Raw genomic sequence first — 18,641 nt, forward strand, 5'->3', positions numbered from 1 at the left:
AGCAGAGACATCACTTTGTCAACAAAGGTCCATATAGGCAAAGCTAAGTTGTTTCCCAGTGGATATGTATGTCTGTCTCTCATGTGTGGCCCTACACAGTATGTCTTAGTTTCACTGAGTTAGACAAGGTGTTGGTCCATGTGATGGATTTGTTAACTTCCTATGATGGTGGTTTCAGTCTTTCTGCCCTCAAATGCCCTCTCTCATCACCTACCACTTTACTGTGGTTTGTTTTCCTTTGGACAGGGAGTATCTCTTCCCTGCTCCTACAGCAAAACTCAACCTCTGCTCCTTACATTAGGTGTGGGATATCTCCTCTTGACTGCTGGCTGCTCCGGTGCCACACAGCCACAACTCGCTGCTCCAACAAATTTGGAAAACTCCCCAATGGCCAAGGAATGGAAAAGGTCAGTTTTCATTCCAATCGCAACGAAAGGCAATGCCAAAGAATACTCAAACTACTAAACAAAGAGCTTCATCTCACGTGCTGGTAAAATAATGCTCAAAATTTTCCAAGGCAGGCTTCAACAATATGTGAACCGTGAACTTCCAGATATTCAAGCTGGTTTTGGAAAAGGGCAAAGGAATCAGAGATTAAACATTGCAAACATCAGCTGGATCTCTGAAATACAAGAGAGTTCCAGAAAACATCTATTTCTGCTCTATTTACTATGCCAAAGCCTTTGACTCTCTGTATCACAGTAAACTGTGGAAAATTCTTCAGGAGACGGTAATATCTCGATTCAACAAACATGAGTCTGTGCAGCAAAGTGTTGGAGACACGGAAGGTCAGGGAAACCTGGAGTACTGCTGTCCACGGTATTGCAGAGTTGGATATGACTGATCAACTGAAAAACAGCAACAACTCTGTTTAACATTTGTCAATAAGGAGGAGATTTTCGAACCTGAAATATGGAATTCTGTATATGCTTTTAGAAAAATTACATGCTTCTTTATGAATGATGGACGTATCTCTATTTCATTTATGAAAGTCTGGTTGGATATTTTACTTCTTAAACTATGAGGGATTCAATTACTCAGGCACCCAAATTTTAATGAAAATATGTTTACATGCAATATGGAGTATTTCCATTTCAAATGTGAAAGTCAGTGTATGCACGTCCTTATGTGATATATTTCACATATGATTATGGGCACACTGTCAAATTTTCTGTTTCTTGTGTTGAAGTTTGACAGCACACAGTCCTTCAGCAAAGAGGAAATTCTCAGTTTCACATATGAAAATCTAGGTATAGATTTTAAGACATGAATTATGAAAGTCTCTATAGTTCATATATGAAAATCTGGGCACCAAGTTTCCAACATGAGAATTATTGGTGTATCACATATGAAGATTTTGTTGAATGAAATATCCAATTTTTAATATTACAGTTATGAAATTCTGAATGCAGAGTTGTATTCAGGGAATATGAAAGTCTCTATTTCACGTCTCAAAGTCCCGTCACCGATTTTCAACCTGAGTAGTGGAATTTTTTATAGTTTTCATTTGAAAATCTGTGTGCTAACATTCCTTCAAGAAATAGGGAATAGTGTGTGTTTAACATCAGGCATCTATTTGCCTACAATAAATATGGAATTTTATGTATCATATAGAAAAATCGCTTGAGCTATGAATTTCTTTTTATTTCAGCAAAGAGAATTTGAAGAAAGACCTTCTTCCGTGAAATATGAAACACTGTATATTTTGCATTTGAAAAACTTGGGACAAGAGTCTAATATGGAATATGAATTCTCAGTTATTCACATAAGAAAATTTGTGTCAGATTTTCATAGATAATTTTTGCAATATTCCATGATTCGGGAATTTAAATCTGTGCCAAACAGGCAATGTACATACATCTATTTTTCCTGTAAGAAAATGTGGCCACAGAATTCCCTACTTAAATTTAGTATTCTCTATATTAAATTTTGAAAGGCTGGGTGAAGATATCCCTACATGACATATTAAAAATATCTATATTTACTTTTGAAATCTGGGTGCCAATATTTCTACATGAAACAGGTAAATCACAGAGTGAAATTTGGATTTCTAGGTTGTGATATTCCCACACGAAATATAAGATCTGCATATTTCACAAATGGAAATCTTGATGCCATGGAGTTCACTTATGAATTTCTGCATGCAAATTTTACTACATGATGCTCTGAAATTCTGTAAATATGTCATTAGAAAATCTGTGTGTCCGTTTCCTTTATTAAATACGAAATTCTCAATATTTCCAAGACCTAAACCTGAGCACAGTTTCTGTTACATGAAATATATAATTGTTTTTATTTCCCTTTTAAAAATCTGGTTTTAGACTTTCCAGCTTGATAGACAAAATATGTGGAACTCATGCATAAAAGGTGGGTACTAGAAAATCTTACATAAATTATGGAATGCATGTTATTTCATGTACAAAAATCAAGGCACATTTTTTCTTGCATGAAGTACAGTATTCTCAAGTGAAAGCTAAGGTTTAATAGAAAACAAAATTCTGTAAAATAATTATCCCTAAGTTAAAAATAAATAAACTCAGAAAATTGCTCAAAGCATGGTATTCTGTATATTTTATATTTCATCATCTAGATGTAGATGTTTCTAACTGAAGTAGAGAATACTGTATAGCTCACATATTTAAATTCGTAAACAGAGTCTCCGATATGCGGTAATGAATTCTCTATATTTGACGTATGAAAAACTGTTGAGGAATTTTGGACATGGAAAGGTGGGATTTTTGTTCTTTCATACGTGAAAACCAGGATACACATTGTCTTAGAAGCGATGAACTGTACTTATTTCAGATATGAAAATTTAGTGTAGTAATTTTACATGAAATTTGCATCTAGTTAAAGCTGTTGTTTATCCAGAAATTATGTATGGATGTGAGAGTTGGACTATAAAGAAAGCTGAGCAGGAAAATTAATGCTTTAGAACTGTGGTGTTGGAGAAGACTCTTGAGAGTCTCTTGGATGGCTAGGAGAAATCCAACCAAACTATCCTAAAGGATATCAGTCCTGAATATTCCTTGCAAGGACTGGGGCTAAAGGTGAAACTCCAATACTTTGGCCAGCTGAGGTGAAGAACTGACTCATTGGAAAAGACCCTGATGCTGGGAAAGGTGCAAGGTGGGAGGAGGAGGGGCAACAGAATATAGCTGGAGAGCATACCGAATCAACGGATATGAGGTTGAGCAAACTCAGTGAGTTGGTGATGGATAAGGAGGACTGACTTGCTGTAGTTTATGGGGATGCAAAGATTTGAACATGACTGAGCCACAAAACTGAACTCAACTGAACATGGACCTATCCATCTGAATAAGAACCAGTTTTCGCCTCAGTTAGTCTCTCCCATCAGGAAGCTTCCACAAGCCTCTTATCTTTATCCATCAGAGGAAAGACAGAATGAAAATCATAATCACAGAAAACTGACAAAACTGATCACCTGGTCCATAGCCTTGTCTAACTCAATGAAATTATGAGCCAGGCATGAAGGGCCACCCAAGATGGATGGGTTATAATGAAGGGTTCTGACAAAATGTGGTCCTTGGAGAAGGGAATGGAAAACTGCTTCAGTATTTTGGCCTTGAGAAACCCATGAGCAGCATGTAATCCAAAATATGGCATACAGAAAGAGGAACTCCCAAGGTTTGTCGTTGACAAATGCTATGGCAGATCAGTGGAGAGGAAACGACAGAAAGAATGAAGGCATGGAGCCAGAGTGAAAACAGAACCCAGTTGCAGATGTGACTGGTGATGGAATAAATTCTGATGCTGTAAAGAGTAATATTGCATAGGAAACTGGAATGTTAGGTCCACAGCTTTTGAAGACCTACAAGAACTTCTAGAACTTACACCCATAAAAGGTATCCTTTTCATCATAGGGGAATGGAATGCAAAAGTAGGAAATCCAGAGATACCTGGTGTAACAGGCAAATTTGACTTTGGAGGACAAAATGAAGCCAGTCAAAAGAAAGAGAGCTTTGCCAAGGGAACACACTGCTCACAGAAAGCACTCTCATTTCCAGCAACACAAGGCAATACTCTATACATGGACATAACCGGATGGTAATAACTGAAACCAGATTGATTCTTTTCTTTGAAGCCAAAGATGGAGAAACTATATACAGTCAGCAAAAATAAGACTGTGATCTATTGTGGCTCAGATCATGAACTCCTTATTGCCAAATTCAGATATAAATTTAAAATAGTAGGGAAACCACTAGACTATTCATGTAGGACCTAAAGCATATCCCTATGATTAGACAGGGAAAGTGACAAATAGATCCAAGGGATTAGATCTGATAGAAAGAGTTCCTGACTACCTACGGACAGAGGTTTGTGAAATTGTACAAAAGGCAGTAATCAAGAACATCCTCAAGACAAAGAATTGCAAAAAGGCAAAATGGGTGTCTGGATATACCTTACAAATTGCTGAGAAATTAAGAGAAGCGAAAAAAAAGGAGAAAATGACAGATACATTTGTGTGTTCAGATTTCCAAAGAAGAGGAAGGAGAAATAAGAAAGTCTACCTCAGTGAACAATGCAGAGAAATAGAGGGCGAAAATGGAATGGAAAAGATGAGATCTCTTCAAGATAATTAAAGATACCAAAGGAGCATTTCATGCCAAGATGGTCAAACTAAAGAACAGACATGGTATAGACCTAATAGAAGCAGAATATATCAAAAAGAGGTGTCAAGAATACACAGAAAAACTATACAAACAGGATCTTCAATACCCAGATAACCACTATGGTGAGATAATACACCTAGACTCAGACATCTTGAAATATGTAGTCAAGTAAGATTGGAGCCATGAAATTAAAAGACACTTACTCCTTGGAATGAAAGTTATGATCAACCTTGATAGTATATTAAAAAGCAGAGACATTACTTTGTCAACAAAGGTCCATCAAGTCAAGGCTATGATTTTTCCCGTGGTCATGAGTGGATGTGAGAGTTGGACTGTGAAGAAAGCTGATTGCCGAAGAATTGATGTTTTTGAACTGTGGTGTTGGAGAAGACTCTTGAGATTCCCTGTACTGCAAGGAGATCCAACTTGGGAGTCCATTCTAAGGGAGATCAATCCTAAGTGTTCATTGGAAGTACTGATGCTAAAGCTGAAACTGCAACACTTTGGCCACCTCATGCGACAAGTTGACTCACTGGAAAAGACTCTGATGCTGGGAAAGTTTGAGGGTGGGAGGAGAAGGGGACAACAGAGAATGAGATGGCTGGATGGCATCGCCGACTCTGTGGACATGAGTTTGAGTGCACTCCGGGAGTTGGTGATGGACAGGGAGGCCTGGCATGCTGTGATTCATGGGGTCACGGAGAGTAGGACATGACTGAGCAACTGAACTGAACTGAACTGAATCGTTATGAAGAATCATATGGAGAAAACTAGTGGAGCTGATGGAATTCGTTAAGGTATTTCACAGGCTAAAAGATGATTCTTTGAAAGTGCTACACTCAATATGCCAGCAAATTTGAAAAACTCAGCAATTGCCATAGGACTGGAAAAGTTCAGTTTTCAGTCCAATCCCAAAGAATGTTCGTATTACCACACATTTGCCCCATTTCAAACGGTAGAAAAGTAATGCTCAAAATTTTCCCTTCCAGATTCAACAGTACATGAACAATGAACTTCCACATGTTCAAGCTGGATTTAGACAAGGGTAGTGAATGAAAGATCAAATTGCCAACATCCATGTGAATCATCAGAAAAGCAAGAGATCTCCAAAAATAAGAAAAACCGAAACCTCTATTTCTGCTTCGTTGTTATGCCAAAGCCTGTGGGGATCACAACAAATTGTTAACTAATAATGATAATAATAAAAAGGTGGGAAAACCAGACCACCTGAGCTGCCTCTTGGGAAATCTATATCCAGGTCAAGAAGCAACAGAATATGAAACGACAGGGCACTTACAAATAAGGTAAAGATTGTGCCAAGGCTGCATATTGCCAGGCTGCTTAATTAACCTCTATACAGTATAAAACTTGTGAAATGCCAAGCTGGATGATGCACAAGCTTGATTTAATACTGCTGGCAGAAATACAAATAACCTCTTTGAAGTAGATTCAGTTCAGTTCAGTCGCTCAGTCGTGTCCGACTCTCCACGACTCCATTAATCACAGCACCCCAGGCCTCCCTGTCCATCACCAACTCCCGGAGTTCACTCAAACTCATGTCCACAGAGTCGGTGATGCCATCCAGCCATCTCATTCTCGGTCGTCCCTTTCTTCTCCCGCCCCCAACATTTCCTATCATCAGAGTCTTTTCCAGTGAGTCAACTCGCCTTATGAGGTGGCCAAAGTATTGCAGTTTCAGCTTTAGCATCATTCCTTCCAATGAACACCCAGGATCGATCTCCTTTAGAATGGACTGGTTGGATCTCCTTGCATTCCAACGGACTCTCAAGAGTCTTCTCCAACACCACAGTTCAAAGCATCAATTGTTCGACGATCAGCTTTCTTCACAGTCCAACTCTAACATCCATACATGACCACAGGGAAAAACATAGACTTGACTAGACGGACCATTGTTGGTAAAGTAATGTCTCTGCTTTTTAATGTATTATCAAGGTTGGTAATAACTTTCCTTCCAAGGAGTAAGCGTCTTTAAATTTCATGGCTGCAATCAGCATCTGCAGTGATTTTGGAGCCCAAAATAATAAAGTCTGACACTGTTTCCACTGTTTCCCCATCTATTTCCCATGAAGTGATGGGACCAGATGCCAGGATCTTCATTTTCTCAATGTGCAGCTTTAAGCCAACCTTTTCACTCTCCTCTTTCACTTTCACCAAGAGGCTTCTGAGTTCCTCTTCACTTTCTGCCATAAGGGTAGTGTCATCTGCATATGAGAGTTTATTGATATTTCTCCCAGCAATCTTGATTCCAGTTTGTGCTTCTTCCAGCCCAGCATTCCTTATGATGTACTCTGCATATAAATTAAATAAGCAAGATGACAATATACAGCCTTGACGTACTCCTTTTCCTATTTCGAACCAGTCTGTTGTTCCATTTACAATTCTGATTGTTGCTTCCTGACCTGCATACATGTTTCTCAAGAAGCAAGTCAGGTGGTCTGGTATTCCCATTACATGCAGAAATTTCCACAGTCCACACAGTCAAAGGCTTTGGCATAGTCAATGAAGCAGAAGTAGATGTTTTTCTGGAACTCTCTTGCTTTCTCCATGATCCAGCGGATGTTGGAAATTTGATCTCTGGTGCCTCTGCCTTTTCTAAAACCTGCTTGAACATCTGGGAGTTCACGGTTTACATAGGGCTGAAGCCTGGCTTGGAGAATTTTGAGCTTGACTTTACTAGCGTGTGAGACAAGTGCAATTGTGCGGTAGTTTGAGCATTCTTTGGCATTGTCTTTCTTTGGGATTGGAATGAAGAGTGACCTTTTCCAGTCCTGTGTCCATGCTGAGTTTTCCAAATTTGCTGGCATATTGAGTGCAGCACTTTCACAGCATCATCTTTCAAGATTTGAAATAGCTCAATTGGAATTCCATCACCTCCACTAGCTTTGTTCGTAGTGATGCTTTTTCTAAGGCCCACTTGACTTCACATTTCAAGATATCTGGCTCTAGGTCAGTGATTATGTTATCGTGACTATCTTGGTCATTAAGATCTTTTTTGTACAGTTCTTCTGTGTATTCTTGCCACCTCTTCTTAATATCTTCTGCTTCTGTTCTGTCCATACCATTTCTGTCCTTTATCGAGCCCATCTTTGCATGAAATGTTCCCTTGGAATCTCTAATTTTCTTGAAGAGATCTCTTGTTTTTCCTATTCTGTTGTTTTCCTCTATTTCTTTGCATAGATCACAGAGGAAGGATTTCTTTTCTCTCCTTGCTATTCTTTGGAACTCTGCATTCAGATGCTTATATCTTTCCTTTTCTCCTTTGCTTTTCGCCTCTCTTCTTTTCAAACCTATTTGTAATGCCTCCTCCGACAGCCATTTGCTTTTTGCATTTCTTTTCCATGGGGATGGTCTTGGTCCCTGCCTCTTGTACAATGTCACAAACCTCCATAAAGAGTTCAACAGGCACTCTATCTATCAGATCTAGTCCCTTAAATCTATTTCTCACTTCCAATGTATAATCGTAAGGGATTTGATTTAGGTCATATCTGAATGGTCTAGTGGTTTTCCCTACTGTCTTCAATTTAAGTCTGAATTTGGCAATAAGGAGTTCATGATCTGAGCCACAGTCAGCTCCTGGTCTTGTTTTTGTTAACTGTATACAGCATCTTCATCTTTGGCTGTAAAGAATATAATCAATGTGATTTAAGTGTTGACCATCTGGTGATGTCCATGTGTAGAGTCTTCTCTTGTGTTGTTGGAAGAGGGTATTTGCTATGTCCCGTGCGTTCTCTTGACAAAACTCTATTAGCTTTTGCCATGCTTCATTCCATGCTCCAAGACCAAATTTGCCTGTTACTCCAGGTGTTTCTTGACTTCCTACTTTTGCATTCCAGTCCCCTATAATGAAAAGGACATCTTTTTTTGGATGTTAGTTCTAAAAGGTCTTGTAGGTCTTCATAGACCCGTTCATCGTAGGCTTCTTCAGTGTTACTGGTTGGGGCATAGGCCTAGATTACTGTAATATTGAATGGTTTGCCTTGGAAAAGAACAGAAATCATTCTGTCATTTTTAAGATTGCATCCAAGTACTGTGTTTCAGACTCTTTTGTTGACCATGATGACTACTCCATTTCTTCTAAGGGATTCCTGCCCACAGTAGTAGATATAATGGTCATATGATTTAAATTCACCCATTCCAGTCCATTTTAACTCACTGATTCCTAGAATGTCTATATTCACTCTTGTCATTTCCTGTTTGACCACTTCCAATTTGCCTTGATTCATGGACCTAACATTCCAGGTTCCTTTGCAATATTGCTCTTTATAGCACTGGACCTTGCCTCTATCACCAATCACATCCACAATGAGGTATTGGTTTTGCTTTTGCCCCATACCTTCAATCCTTCTATACTTATTTCTCCACTAATTTCCAGTAGCACACTGGATACCTACCGATCTGGGGAATTCCTCATTCAGTATCCTATCATTTTGTCCTTTGATACAGTTCATGGGGTTCTCAAGGCCAGTATATTGAAGTTTTTGCATTCCCTTCTCCAGTGAACCACCTTCGGCTGTGGTCCATGTGATAAGATCAACTAGTTACATCTCTTTTATGGCAGAAATTGAAGAAGAACTAAAGAACCTCTTGATGAAAATGAAAGAGGAGAGTGAAAACTTTGGCTTAAAAGCTCAACATTCAGAGAACAAACATCATGACATCTAATCCAATCAATGCTTATCAGAGTGAGAAAAATGGAAATAAAAAAAGAAACTATCTTGGGGGCTCTAAAATTACTGCTGATGTTGACTGCTCCACGAAATTAAAAGATGAACTCTTTGGAAGAAAGCTATGACCAAACTAGACAGCATATTGAAAAGCGGAAACATTGCTTTGCCAATAAATCTCCACATAGTCAAAGCTATGTTTTTTCCAGCAATCATGTATGGATGTGAGAGTTGGACTCTAAAGATAGCTGAGTGCGGAATTATTGATGCTTTTAAACTAGTTTTGCTGAAGACTCTGTCTCTTGGCCTTATGGAGACTAAAGGAAATCAATCCTGAATATTCATTGGAAGGACTGATTCTTAAGGTGAAACTCCAATAATTTGGCCAGCTAATGAGAATAACTGACTTATTTGAAAAGACCTTGATGGTTGGAAACATTGACGATTGAAGCAGAAGAGGACGACAGAGGATGAGATGGGTGGAAGGAATCACGAACTCGATAGACATGAGTTTGTGTATGCTCTGGGAGTTGGTGATGGACAGGGAAGCGTGGCGTACTGCAGTCCATGGGGTCTCAAAGAGTTGGACATGATCCAGAGCCTGAAGTGAACTAAATTCAAATGTATAATGACCTACATTTTTACATGTGAACATAATGTTGCTAGTTTTAATACAGGGTATATTGCAATTTCGTGGTCATTCATGAATACATGGAAGCAGTTTTTCTTAGGTGAAATGTGGAATTTTCTACAGCTCATGTATGAAAACCTGGGTGGTGTTTCTCTACCATTCAATGTGGAAATATGTATATTTCGTATATGAAAATCTTGACACTGGCTTTCTGAAGATAAGGAGAAGCAGTATGAAATTTCATTTTTCTGTATTGCACAAATGAAAATCTGGACACCATTGTTTCTTCATAATGTAGAGAATCTTTACATTTCTCAATCATATAGCAAAAGAAAGTTTCTTCCATGAAATGTGTAATGTTTTGTATTTACTGTATTAAAAGCTAGGTACTCATTTTCCATCGTGGATGTTGCACTTCTCAATATTTCATATTTGTGATCAGAATTGATATTTTCCTATAAAAACATGGAAATCTCTATATTTCATATAAAACTCTCGTTCTTGAGCTACGGAACACCTATGTTCCTAATTTTCCTGTTTCCCTGTGCCTTGAACATTTGTGTGTGTCTACAAATGTGAGTTTGTGGCCTGTGCTTTTGTGTTTTTTCTGTGTGGATATGTGTATTTACACAGCTGATGAAGAGATGAAGGTGACAAATCAAGAAACCGCTTACAGGCAGAAGGATCTTTGTTTATTTCCAAGACAAACTATTCAAAATGGTAGTAATGCAAGTCTGTATCCTGAACAGTTATGCTGAATAAGCTGAAAAGGAATAGTTCCATGAAGACTTACAAGATGGTTTAGAATTAACACCCCCAAAAAGATGTCCTTTTCATAATAGAGGAATGGAATGCACATTTAGAGAGTCAAGAGACACCTGAGTAACAAATAAACTTGGCATTCTAGTAAAAAAGGAATTCAGTCAAAGGCTAACAGTTTTGATGGCTGGGCCGCCCGATCTCACCAGGGCTGCACCGTGCCAGACCTCACAGCCTGGGCCAGGCTCGCCCAGAACTCCCGCAGGGAAGAAGGACTTGAGAACAGCCAAGCTATTTATTGCCAAGCAGTTTTTAAGTACTGTAACCTTAAAATAAATATGTACAAAACTCTTTTGTCCAAGCATCATTATTTTATACCTAATACACCCAAAAGTGTAAAAGTACAAAGGTGAGCTCTGGGCTGCTCTTCAAGGATTGAGATTTTTGTTGTCTTTGGCTAGTACTCTATAGAAAAGTGTCTTCTCTTAGATTGGATGTCAGAAACGTCTCACATAATGTTTGTTTTCCTTGTTTCTTTTCCTTCTACAAGAAAAGAAAGAGGTGTTAGTGAACCTCGCCATTCCCGCCCCAAACAGAGAAAAATGGTAAGGTCTGTGGTGTGCCTTATCCCTAAGACGTCCAAGGCCTCAGAGATAGAACATACTAAATCAAATGGAAGACTTATCTTTTAGGGTAAATATTTCTGGCTAATCAGCTACTGATGGACATACCCCCAAAGTAAACAACACCTAGGATTCATGCTGAGATATCAACTGATTCTTTGCTCTTTTGGAAATCTGTGATTCTTACCCAGTTAGCAGGAGGAAACCACTCTCTCTAGGGCAAAACTTGTTTTGCAGTATCAAAGAATCACCAGCTAGCTTCAGTATGGTATCTTAAGTTATAAGTTAGTAGGTTTATAATGAGTTTTTCTGTCCATTTGACAAATAACTATATAAGTACTTCTTGTTGCTGGTTGAGACTCCTACTGTATATACAGTTTTGATTTCCTACTTGCAGATATGATCAATGTATTACACCAGAAATAAGAATTATTTCTATGTGTATAAAGTGTAATTTTTAGGTTCACTCAGAATATATTTTATTTAAAAAGTTAAAATTCTGTTGGCACACTGTTAAATGCAGAACCTCCTTTTTAAGAGAATTACCATATTATATAGACGTTTCATATTCTTGGTCTCTGCTTTCACGTCTTCACAATATACCCAGTAGCAGATGCTGTCCGAGAGAGCCCTGTGTACCTGGACGAATGCATTGCCACCAGGAGTGGGGACGATTCAAGAAGCCTGTCCCCTTGGCAGGCTTCTGAGCTTGCAATCATATTGAATGTATGAAGAGTGAAATAAAATCCAAACCGTATTTTAGTACAGTTTTGAAGTTTCTACTTCGAACCGGCCACCTCCTGGCCTCGCGGAGAGCTTACAGAGTGCAAATGTGCCTTTATTTGCCTTGGTCGATGCAGTATTTTTGGACCTGTGGGGTCCACTTTTTTCGTTCTGTGGTTTCAAATATATATGGAAACTGTACAATCTGGAACCTTTGTATAAAATAAATATTCAGCTGTGAAAACAGTTTGAATAAAACCAAGATGTTTTAACTCTTTCAAAAAAGAAAATAAGAATAAGGGTGTGGCCCTGTGTGGAGGGGGATATATGAGACTGTTCAGGGCCTCTTGAGCAGACCTCTGGAACTTTCAAACTGGCAAAAGACCCCTCCAAGTGTAGCTTTCCACAGAAACTTCAATACAGCTTATTATCAAGGTGGGATTTTAGGCAAGTTCTTAAAATCTAGATAATAGTGAATGGTGAGTGAGAACAGAATGAAAGTCTGACTAGTGTGGCTGTGAAACCAGGTTTGAGGAGACACTACCCCTGCCATGTGACACATCAGTGTGGAGTTAGAGAGAGATGAGAATGTCAGGTGAGGTTCTTGGGCTCCTAAGGGGCATGGAAAATGCCTCTATCATCCCAGCAAACAATCTGAAGTTCTCCACAAACTCCCATAGTATTGTCACCATAGGGCTTTTTGATGTGAAGGCTCAGCCAGGGCCACCACTGGCTTCGGACGTGTCTTATTGACCTCATACAGCAGAAGGGTGTGGCTACCTGGAGAGCTGTATATATAGGAGTGCTCAGGATCTCTGGAGCAGACCGCTTCACCTTATCAAAATGAGCAAATACAGCTCCAAGTGGAGCAAGGACAAATGTATACAGTGCATTCTCACAGCCTGAAGAAAGGGCTTTCAGACTAGAAACGAAAATACTGAGGCGAGCTACCTGAAGAGTGCGAAAATGTGATGGGATGGAAGTTTTCTTGTAGGTGGCAAGGAATTAAATGGTTTAAAATGTGCCTTAAGACCAGCTTTTCCGAAGAAAGGGAAATGATTCTCGTTTCCACAGACACTTCGTACATCCTACTTTTCAAGGAGGGAGTTTAGGCGAGATATTAAAAATGAGATAATGGTGAATTGAGATAGAGAAAAGAATAAAATCCTGAATAATGTGGCTGTGAAGCCAGATTTGGAGGAGACACACTACCCCTGACATGTGACATGTCCGTGTTGAGTGAGGGCGGGGGTGGTGCGGATGGCAGGTTAGCTTAGAGGTCTCATCAGCGGCATCAAAATGCCTCTTTGATCCCACCCAACCATCTGAATTTCTACCCATCCTCTCCTAGAGATGTCAGGTTGGGGCTGTGTGCTGTCAATGCTCTGCCAGGGCAACCATTGCCTGGGGAAGTGACTTTCCAACATCATAAATCGTAAGGGTATGTCCCCCTGGGGAGGAATATATATAGGGCTGCTCAGGGCCTCTGGAGGAAATCACAGTGTGTCTAAAAATTCGGAAAAGGTAGTTCCAAGTGGAGCAAGGACACGTTTATGCAGTTTATTCTCAATGTCTGAAGACAGGTGTTGCACACTGGAACCTAGAACACTGATGAGACCTTCGTGAACACTGAGAAAAAGATGCGGGATGGAAGTCTACTGATAGGTGGTCCAGAATGAAATGGTCTTCAAGGTTCTTTGAAGAGTGTGCCTCAGAGAGCGCTGCCCTGTAGCTGCGCCTGCACAGATGCATGTGGGCAGCATCCCTCAGTGGCGGGAATGAGCGCCTGCCGGCTGGCCTGCCCTACACAGCGGGGCATGGAGCAGGAAGAGCAGCTTCCCAAGGACCCGACTGGAGCAAAGTATGGGCCGCCGCCTGCCCAGCGCCTCGCCAGCCGGCCCTGCCCCACACCACGCTCCCTGCTCCCCGCCATGGCCTCAGAGGAGCAGTAAGATGCTGAAAGCATCCTTGACAAAAGGAAAACCAAGAAAGGGAAGACAGAATATTTGGTTCGGTGTAAAGGCTAGGACAGCGAGGACAACACCTGGGAGCCAGAGCAGCACCTGGTGAACTGCAAGGAGTACATCCACGATTTCAACTGGCACCACAGCGAGAAACTGAAGGAGGGCAGTTTCACCAGAACCAATGGGACCTCCCTGAACAGTGCCTGGAAGCAGATGTCCAGATGTAGCAAGAGCAGCTTCTCCAAGGCCGCCCCCAAAGCACTAGTAGTGGGCAAGGAGCACAAGGCCAAGAGCAGAAAACTGTTTGCTGCCAGCCAGAAGTTCCAGAAGAGCCCCACGCGGGGCCTGGCCCCCTGCAAGAACATGGACCTGGCCCGGTCGGGCATCAAGATGCTCGTGCCCAAGAGCCCCATGAGCAGGAGCGCAGTGGACGGCTTTCAGGACGAGAGCCCCGAGAAGCCGGACCCCATGAACAGGGGCCGGAGGACTTGCCTGCCGCGGAGGCCGTGGCCGAGAGGCTGGTCGGGGCCCTGCTGGGCCTAGGGGCGGAGCGGGCGTGGATTGGGAGTTGGCCCCTGAAACACCCGCTGGTGCCACAGGCGTCCGGCCTGTGATGGAGGCCATGGCCAAGGGGCTGGCCATGAACGGCAAAGGCACCTCCCTGTTCAGGGACACAACGATGGCCAACAGGACCACCACCCTGCAGACTTCGGCCAGGGGCGTGACGGCCAGCAAGAGGGAGTTCAGCGAGGACAGCAGAGACCAGCCCTTTGACAAGCGGCTGAGCTTCAGCGTGCAGCAGAGGGAGAGTGCCTACAGGTACTGGGATATCCTGGTGCAGAAGCAGGACAGCTTCACCCACATTGTGCTGTCCACCAAGTCATCCGCGCACAACTCGTTCAACCCATAGGTGATACAGCAGCTGCAGTGTGCGCTGAGCAGGGCCGTGGCCGACGGCAGCAAGCTGGTACTGCTCAGCGCCATGGGAAGCGGCTTCTGCTGCAGCCTGGACTTCAGCTACTTCATACGGTGCCTGACGGATGACTGCAAGAGGAAGAGCACCAGGATGGCCCAGGCCATCAGAAACTAAGTGAACACCATTATTCAGTTCAAGAAGCTGATTATTGTAGCCTGTGACTGGCCCAGCCATTGGGCTAGGAGCATCCATCCTGCCTCTCTGTGATCTGGTCTGGGCCAATGACAAGGCGTGGCTCCGGATTCCCTATACCAACTTCGGACAGAGTCCAGATGGCTGATCCACCGTCATGTTCCCCAAGATTTTGGGAGAAGCATCTGCAAATGAAATGCTGCTCAGCGGGTGGAAGCTAACAGCCCAGGAGGTCTGTGGCAAAGGACTGGTCTCCCAGGTGTTCTGGCCTGCGAACTTCCCCCAAGAGGTCATGGTCCGCTTCAAAGAGCTCGCCTCCTGTAACCCCGTCGTGCTCAAGGAATACAAGGCCTTTGTGCACTGCCATATCAGGCTGGAGCTGGAGCAGGCCAACATGCGGGAATGCGAGGTGGTGAAGAAGATCTGGGGCTCGGCACAGGGCATGGACTCCATGCTCAAGTGTCTGCAGAGGAAGATCAATGAGTTCTGATGGCGGGGCTGCATGACCTCACCAGGGCTGCACCTTGCCAGACCTCACAGCCTGGGCCAGGCTCTCCCGGAGCTCCCACTGGGAAGCAGGACTTGAGAACAGCCAACAGTTTATTGTCAAGCCGTTTTCACTGCAGATGCTGATTGCAGCCATGAAATTAAAAGACGCTTGCTCCTTGGAAGGAAAGTTATGACCAACCTTGATAGTATATTAAAAAGCAGAGACATTACTTTGCCAACCAAGGTCCGTCTAGTCAAGGCTATGGTTTTCCCCATGGTTTTCCCCATGGTCATGTATGGATGTGAGAGTTGGACTGTGAAGTAAGCTGATTACCGAAGAATCGATGGTTTTGAACTGTAGTGTTGGAGAAGACCCTTGAGAGTCCCTTATACTGCAAGGAGATCCAACCAGTCCATTCTAAAGGAGATCAATCCTGGATGTTCATTGGAGGGACTGATGCTAAAGCTGAAACTGCAATACTTTGGCAACCTCATGCGTCGAGTTGACTCACTGGAAAAGACTCTGATGCTGGGAAAGGTTGGGGGCAGGAGGAGAAGGGGACGACGGAGAATGAGATAGCTGGATGGCATCACCGACTCTGTGGACATGAGTTTGAGTGTACTCCGGGAGTTGGTGATGGACAGGGAGGCCTGGCGTGCTGTGATTCATGGGGTCGCGGAGAGTCGGACACGACTGAGCGACTGAACTGAACTGAACTGAACCTTAAAATAAATAAGTACAAAAGTCCTTTGTCCAAGCATCATTATTTTATACTTAATACACACAAATGTGTAAAAGTATAAAGGTGAGCTCTGGGCTGCTCATTGAAGCTCGAGATTTTTGTTATCTTTGCCTAGTACTCTAGAGAAAATTGTCGTTTCTTAGATTGGATGTCAGAAAAGTCTCACATAATGTTTGTTTTCCCTTTTTCATTTCCTTCTACAAGAAAAGAAAGCGGTGTTAGTGAACCTCACCATCCCACCCCAAACAGAGAGAAAAGGTAAGATCTGCGGTGTGCTTTATCTCTAAGAGGTCCAAAGCCTCAGAGATAGAAAATTCTAAATCAAATGGAAGACTTATCATTTAGGATAAATATTCTTGCTAAACAGTCACTGATGGATATATCCCCAAAATAAAGGAAGCCTAGGATTCATGCGAGAGACGCCAGCCCCGGCGCAACGAACCACGCAAAGATGTGCGGCCGTGAAGAGCTACCCCACGCCTGAGGCCAGGGCCGGCGGCCGAGAGGAGATAACCCACGTCCAACAGGCGGTGGCTGAGCGGGCATAGGAGGGCCGAGAGGAGCTACTCCGCGTTCAAGGTCAGGAGGGGCGGCCTTGAGGAGATACCCCTCGTCCAAGGTAAGGTACAGCGGCTGCACTTTGCTGGAGTGGCTGTGAAGGGATTTTCCACGACTAAGGTAAGAGAAACCCAAATAAGACGGAGGTAGAAGGCAGACAAACTGAAATCATAATCACAGGAAACTAGCCGATCTGATCAAATGGACCACAGCCGAATGTGGTCCACTGGAGAAAGGAATGGCAAACCACTTCAGTATACTTGCCTTGAGAACCCCATGGACAGTAACAAAGGGCAAAATGATAGGATACTGAATGAGGAATTCCCCAGGTTGGTAGGTGCCCAGTATGCTACTGGAGCTCAGTGGAGAAATAACTATAAAAGGAATAAAGGGATGGAGCAAAAGCAAAACCAATACCCAGTTGTAGATGTGACCAGTGATAGAAGCAAGGTCCGGTGCTGTAAAGAGCAATATTGCATAAGAACCTGGAATGTTAGGTCCATGAATCAAGGCAAATTGGAAGTGGTCAAAGAGGAGATGGCAAGAGTGAACGTTAACATTCTAGGAATCAGTGAATTAAAATGGACTGGAATGGGTGAATTTAACTCGGATGACCATTATATCTTCTACTGTGGGCAGGAATCCCTTAGAAGAAATGGAGTAGCCATCATGGTTAGCAAAAGAGTCTGAAATACAGTACTTGGATGATATCTTAAAACGACAGAATGATTTCTGTTCATTTCCAAGGCAAACCATTCAATATTACAGTAATCCAGGCCTATGCCCCAACCAGTAACGCTGAAGAATCCGAAGTTAATCGGTTCTATGAAGACCTACAAGACCTTTTAGAACTAACATCTAAAAAAAGATGTCCTTTTCATTATAGGGGACTGGAATGCAAAAGTAGGAAGTCAAGAAACACCTGGAGTAACAGGCAAATTTGGTCTTGGAGCATGGAATGAAGCAGGGCAAAGGATAATAGAGTTTTGTCAAGAGAATGCACTGGTCATAGCAAACACCCTCTTCCAGCAACACAAGAGAAGACTCTACACATGAACATCACCAGATGGTCAACACTGAAATCACATTGATTATATTCTTTGCAACCAAAGATGGAGAAGCTGTATACAGTTAGCGAAAACAAGACCAGGAGCTGACTGTGGCTCAGATCATGAACTCCTTATTGCCAAATTCAGACTTAAATTGAAGAAAGTAGGGAAAACCACTAGAGCATTCAGATATGACCTCAATCTAATCTCTTATGATTATACAGTGGAAGTGAGAAATAGATATAAGGGACTAGATCTGATTGATAGATTGCCTGATGAACTCTGGACTGAGGTTCGTGACATTGTACAGGAGACAGGGCCCAAGACCATCCCCGTGGAAAAGAAATGCAAAACAGCAAAATGGCTGCCTGAGGAGGCCTTACAAATAGCTGTGAAATGAAGAGAGGCGAAAAGCAAAGGAGAAAAGGAAAGATATAAGCATCTGAATGTAGAGTTCCAAAGAATAGCAAGGAGAGATAAGAAATCCTTCCTCAGTGATCAATGCAAAGAAATAGAGGAAAACAACAGAATAGGAAAGACAAGAGACCTCTTCCAGAAAATTAGAGATTCCAAGGGAATATTTCATGCAAAGATCGGCTCGATAAAGAATAGAAATGGTATGGACCTAACAGAAGCTGAAGATATTAAGAAGAGGTGGCAAGAATACACAGAAGA

At 42.2% G+C, this 18,641-nt stretch overlaps 1 pseudogene; it reads left to right on the forward strand.

Annotated features, from left to right (window-relative positions):
* The first annotated feature begins 13,986 nt into the window (after window positions 1-13,986).
* LOC129557950 (chromodomain Y-like protein pseudogene) lies at window positions 13,987-15,617 on the forward strand (annotated as a pseudogene).
* The last annotated feature ends 3,024 nt before the right edge of the window (window positions 15,618-18,641 follow it).

Source organism: Moschus berezovskii, chromosome Y, assembly GCF_049115385.1.
Source record: "Moschus berezovskii isolate FMDL1 chromosome Y, NW_MosBer_1.0, whole genome shotgun sequence".
In the NCBI taxonomy this organism is placed as follows: Eukaryota; Metazoa; Chordata; class Mammalia; order Artiodactyla; family Moschidae; genus Moschus; species Moschus berezovskii.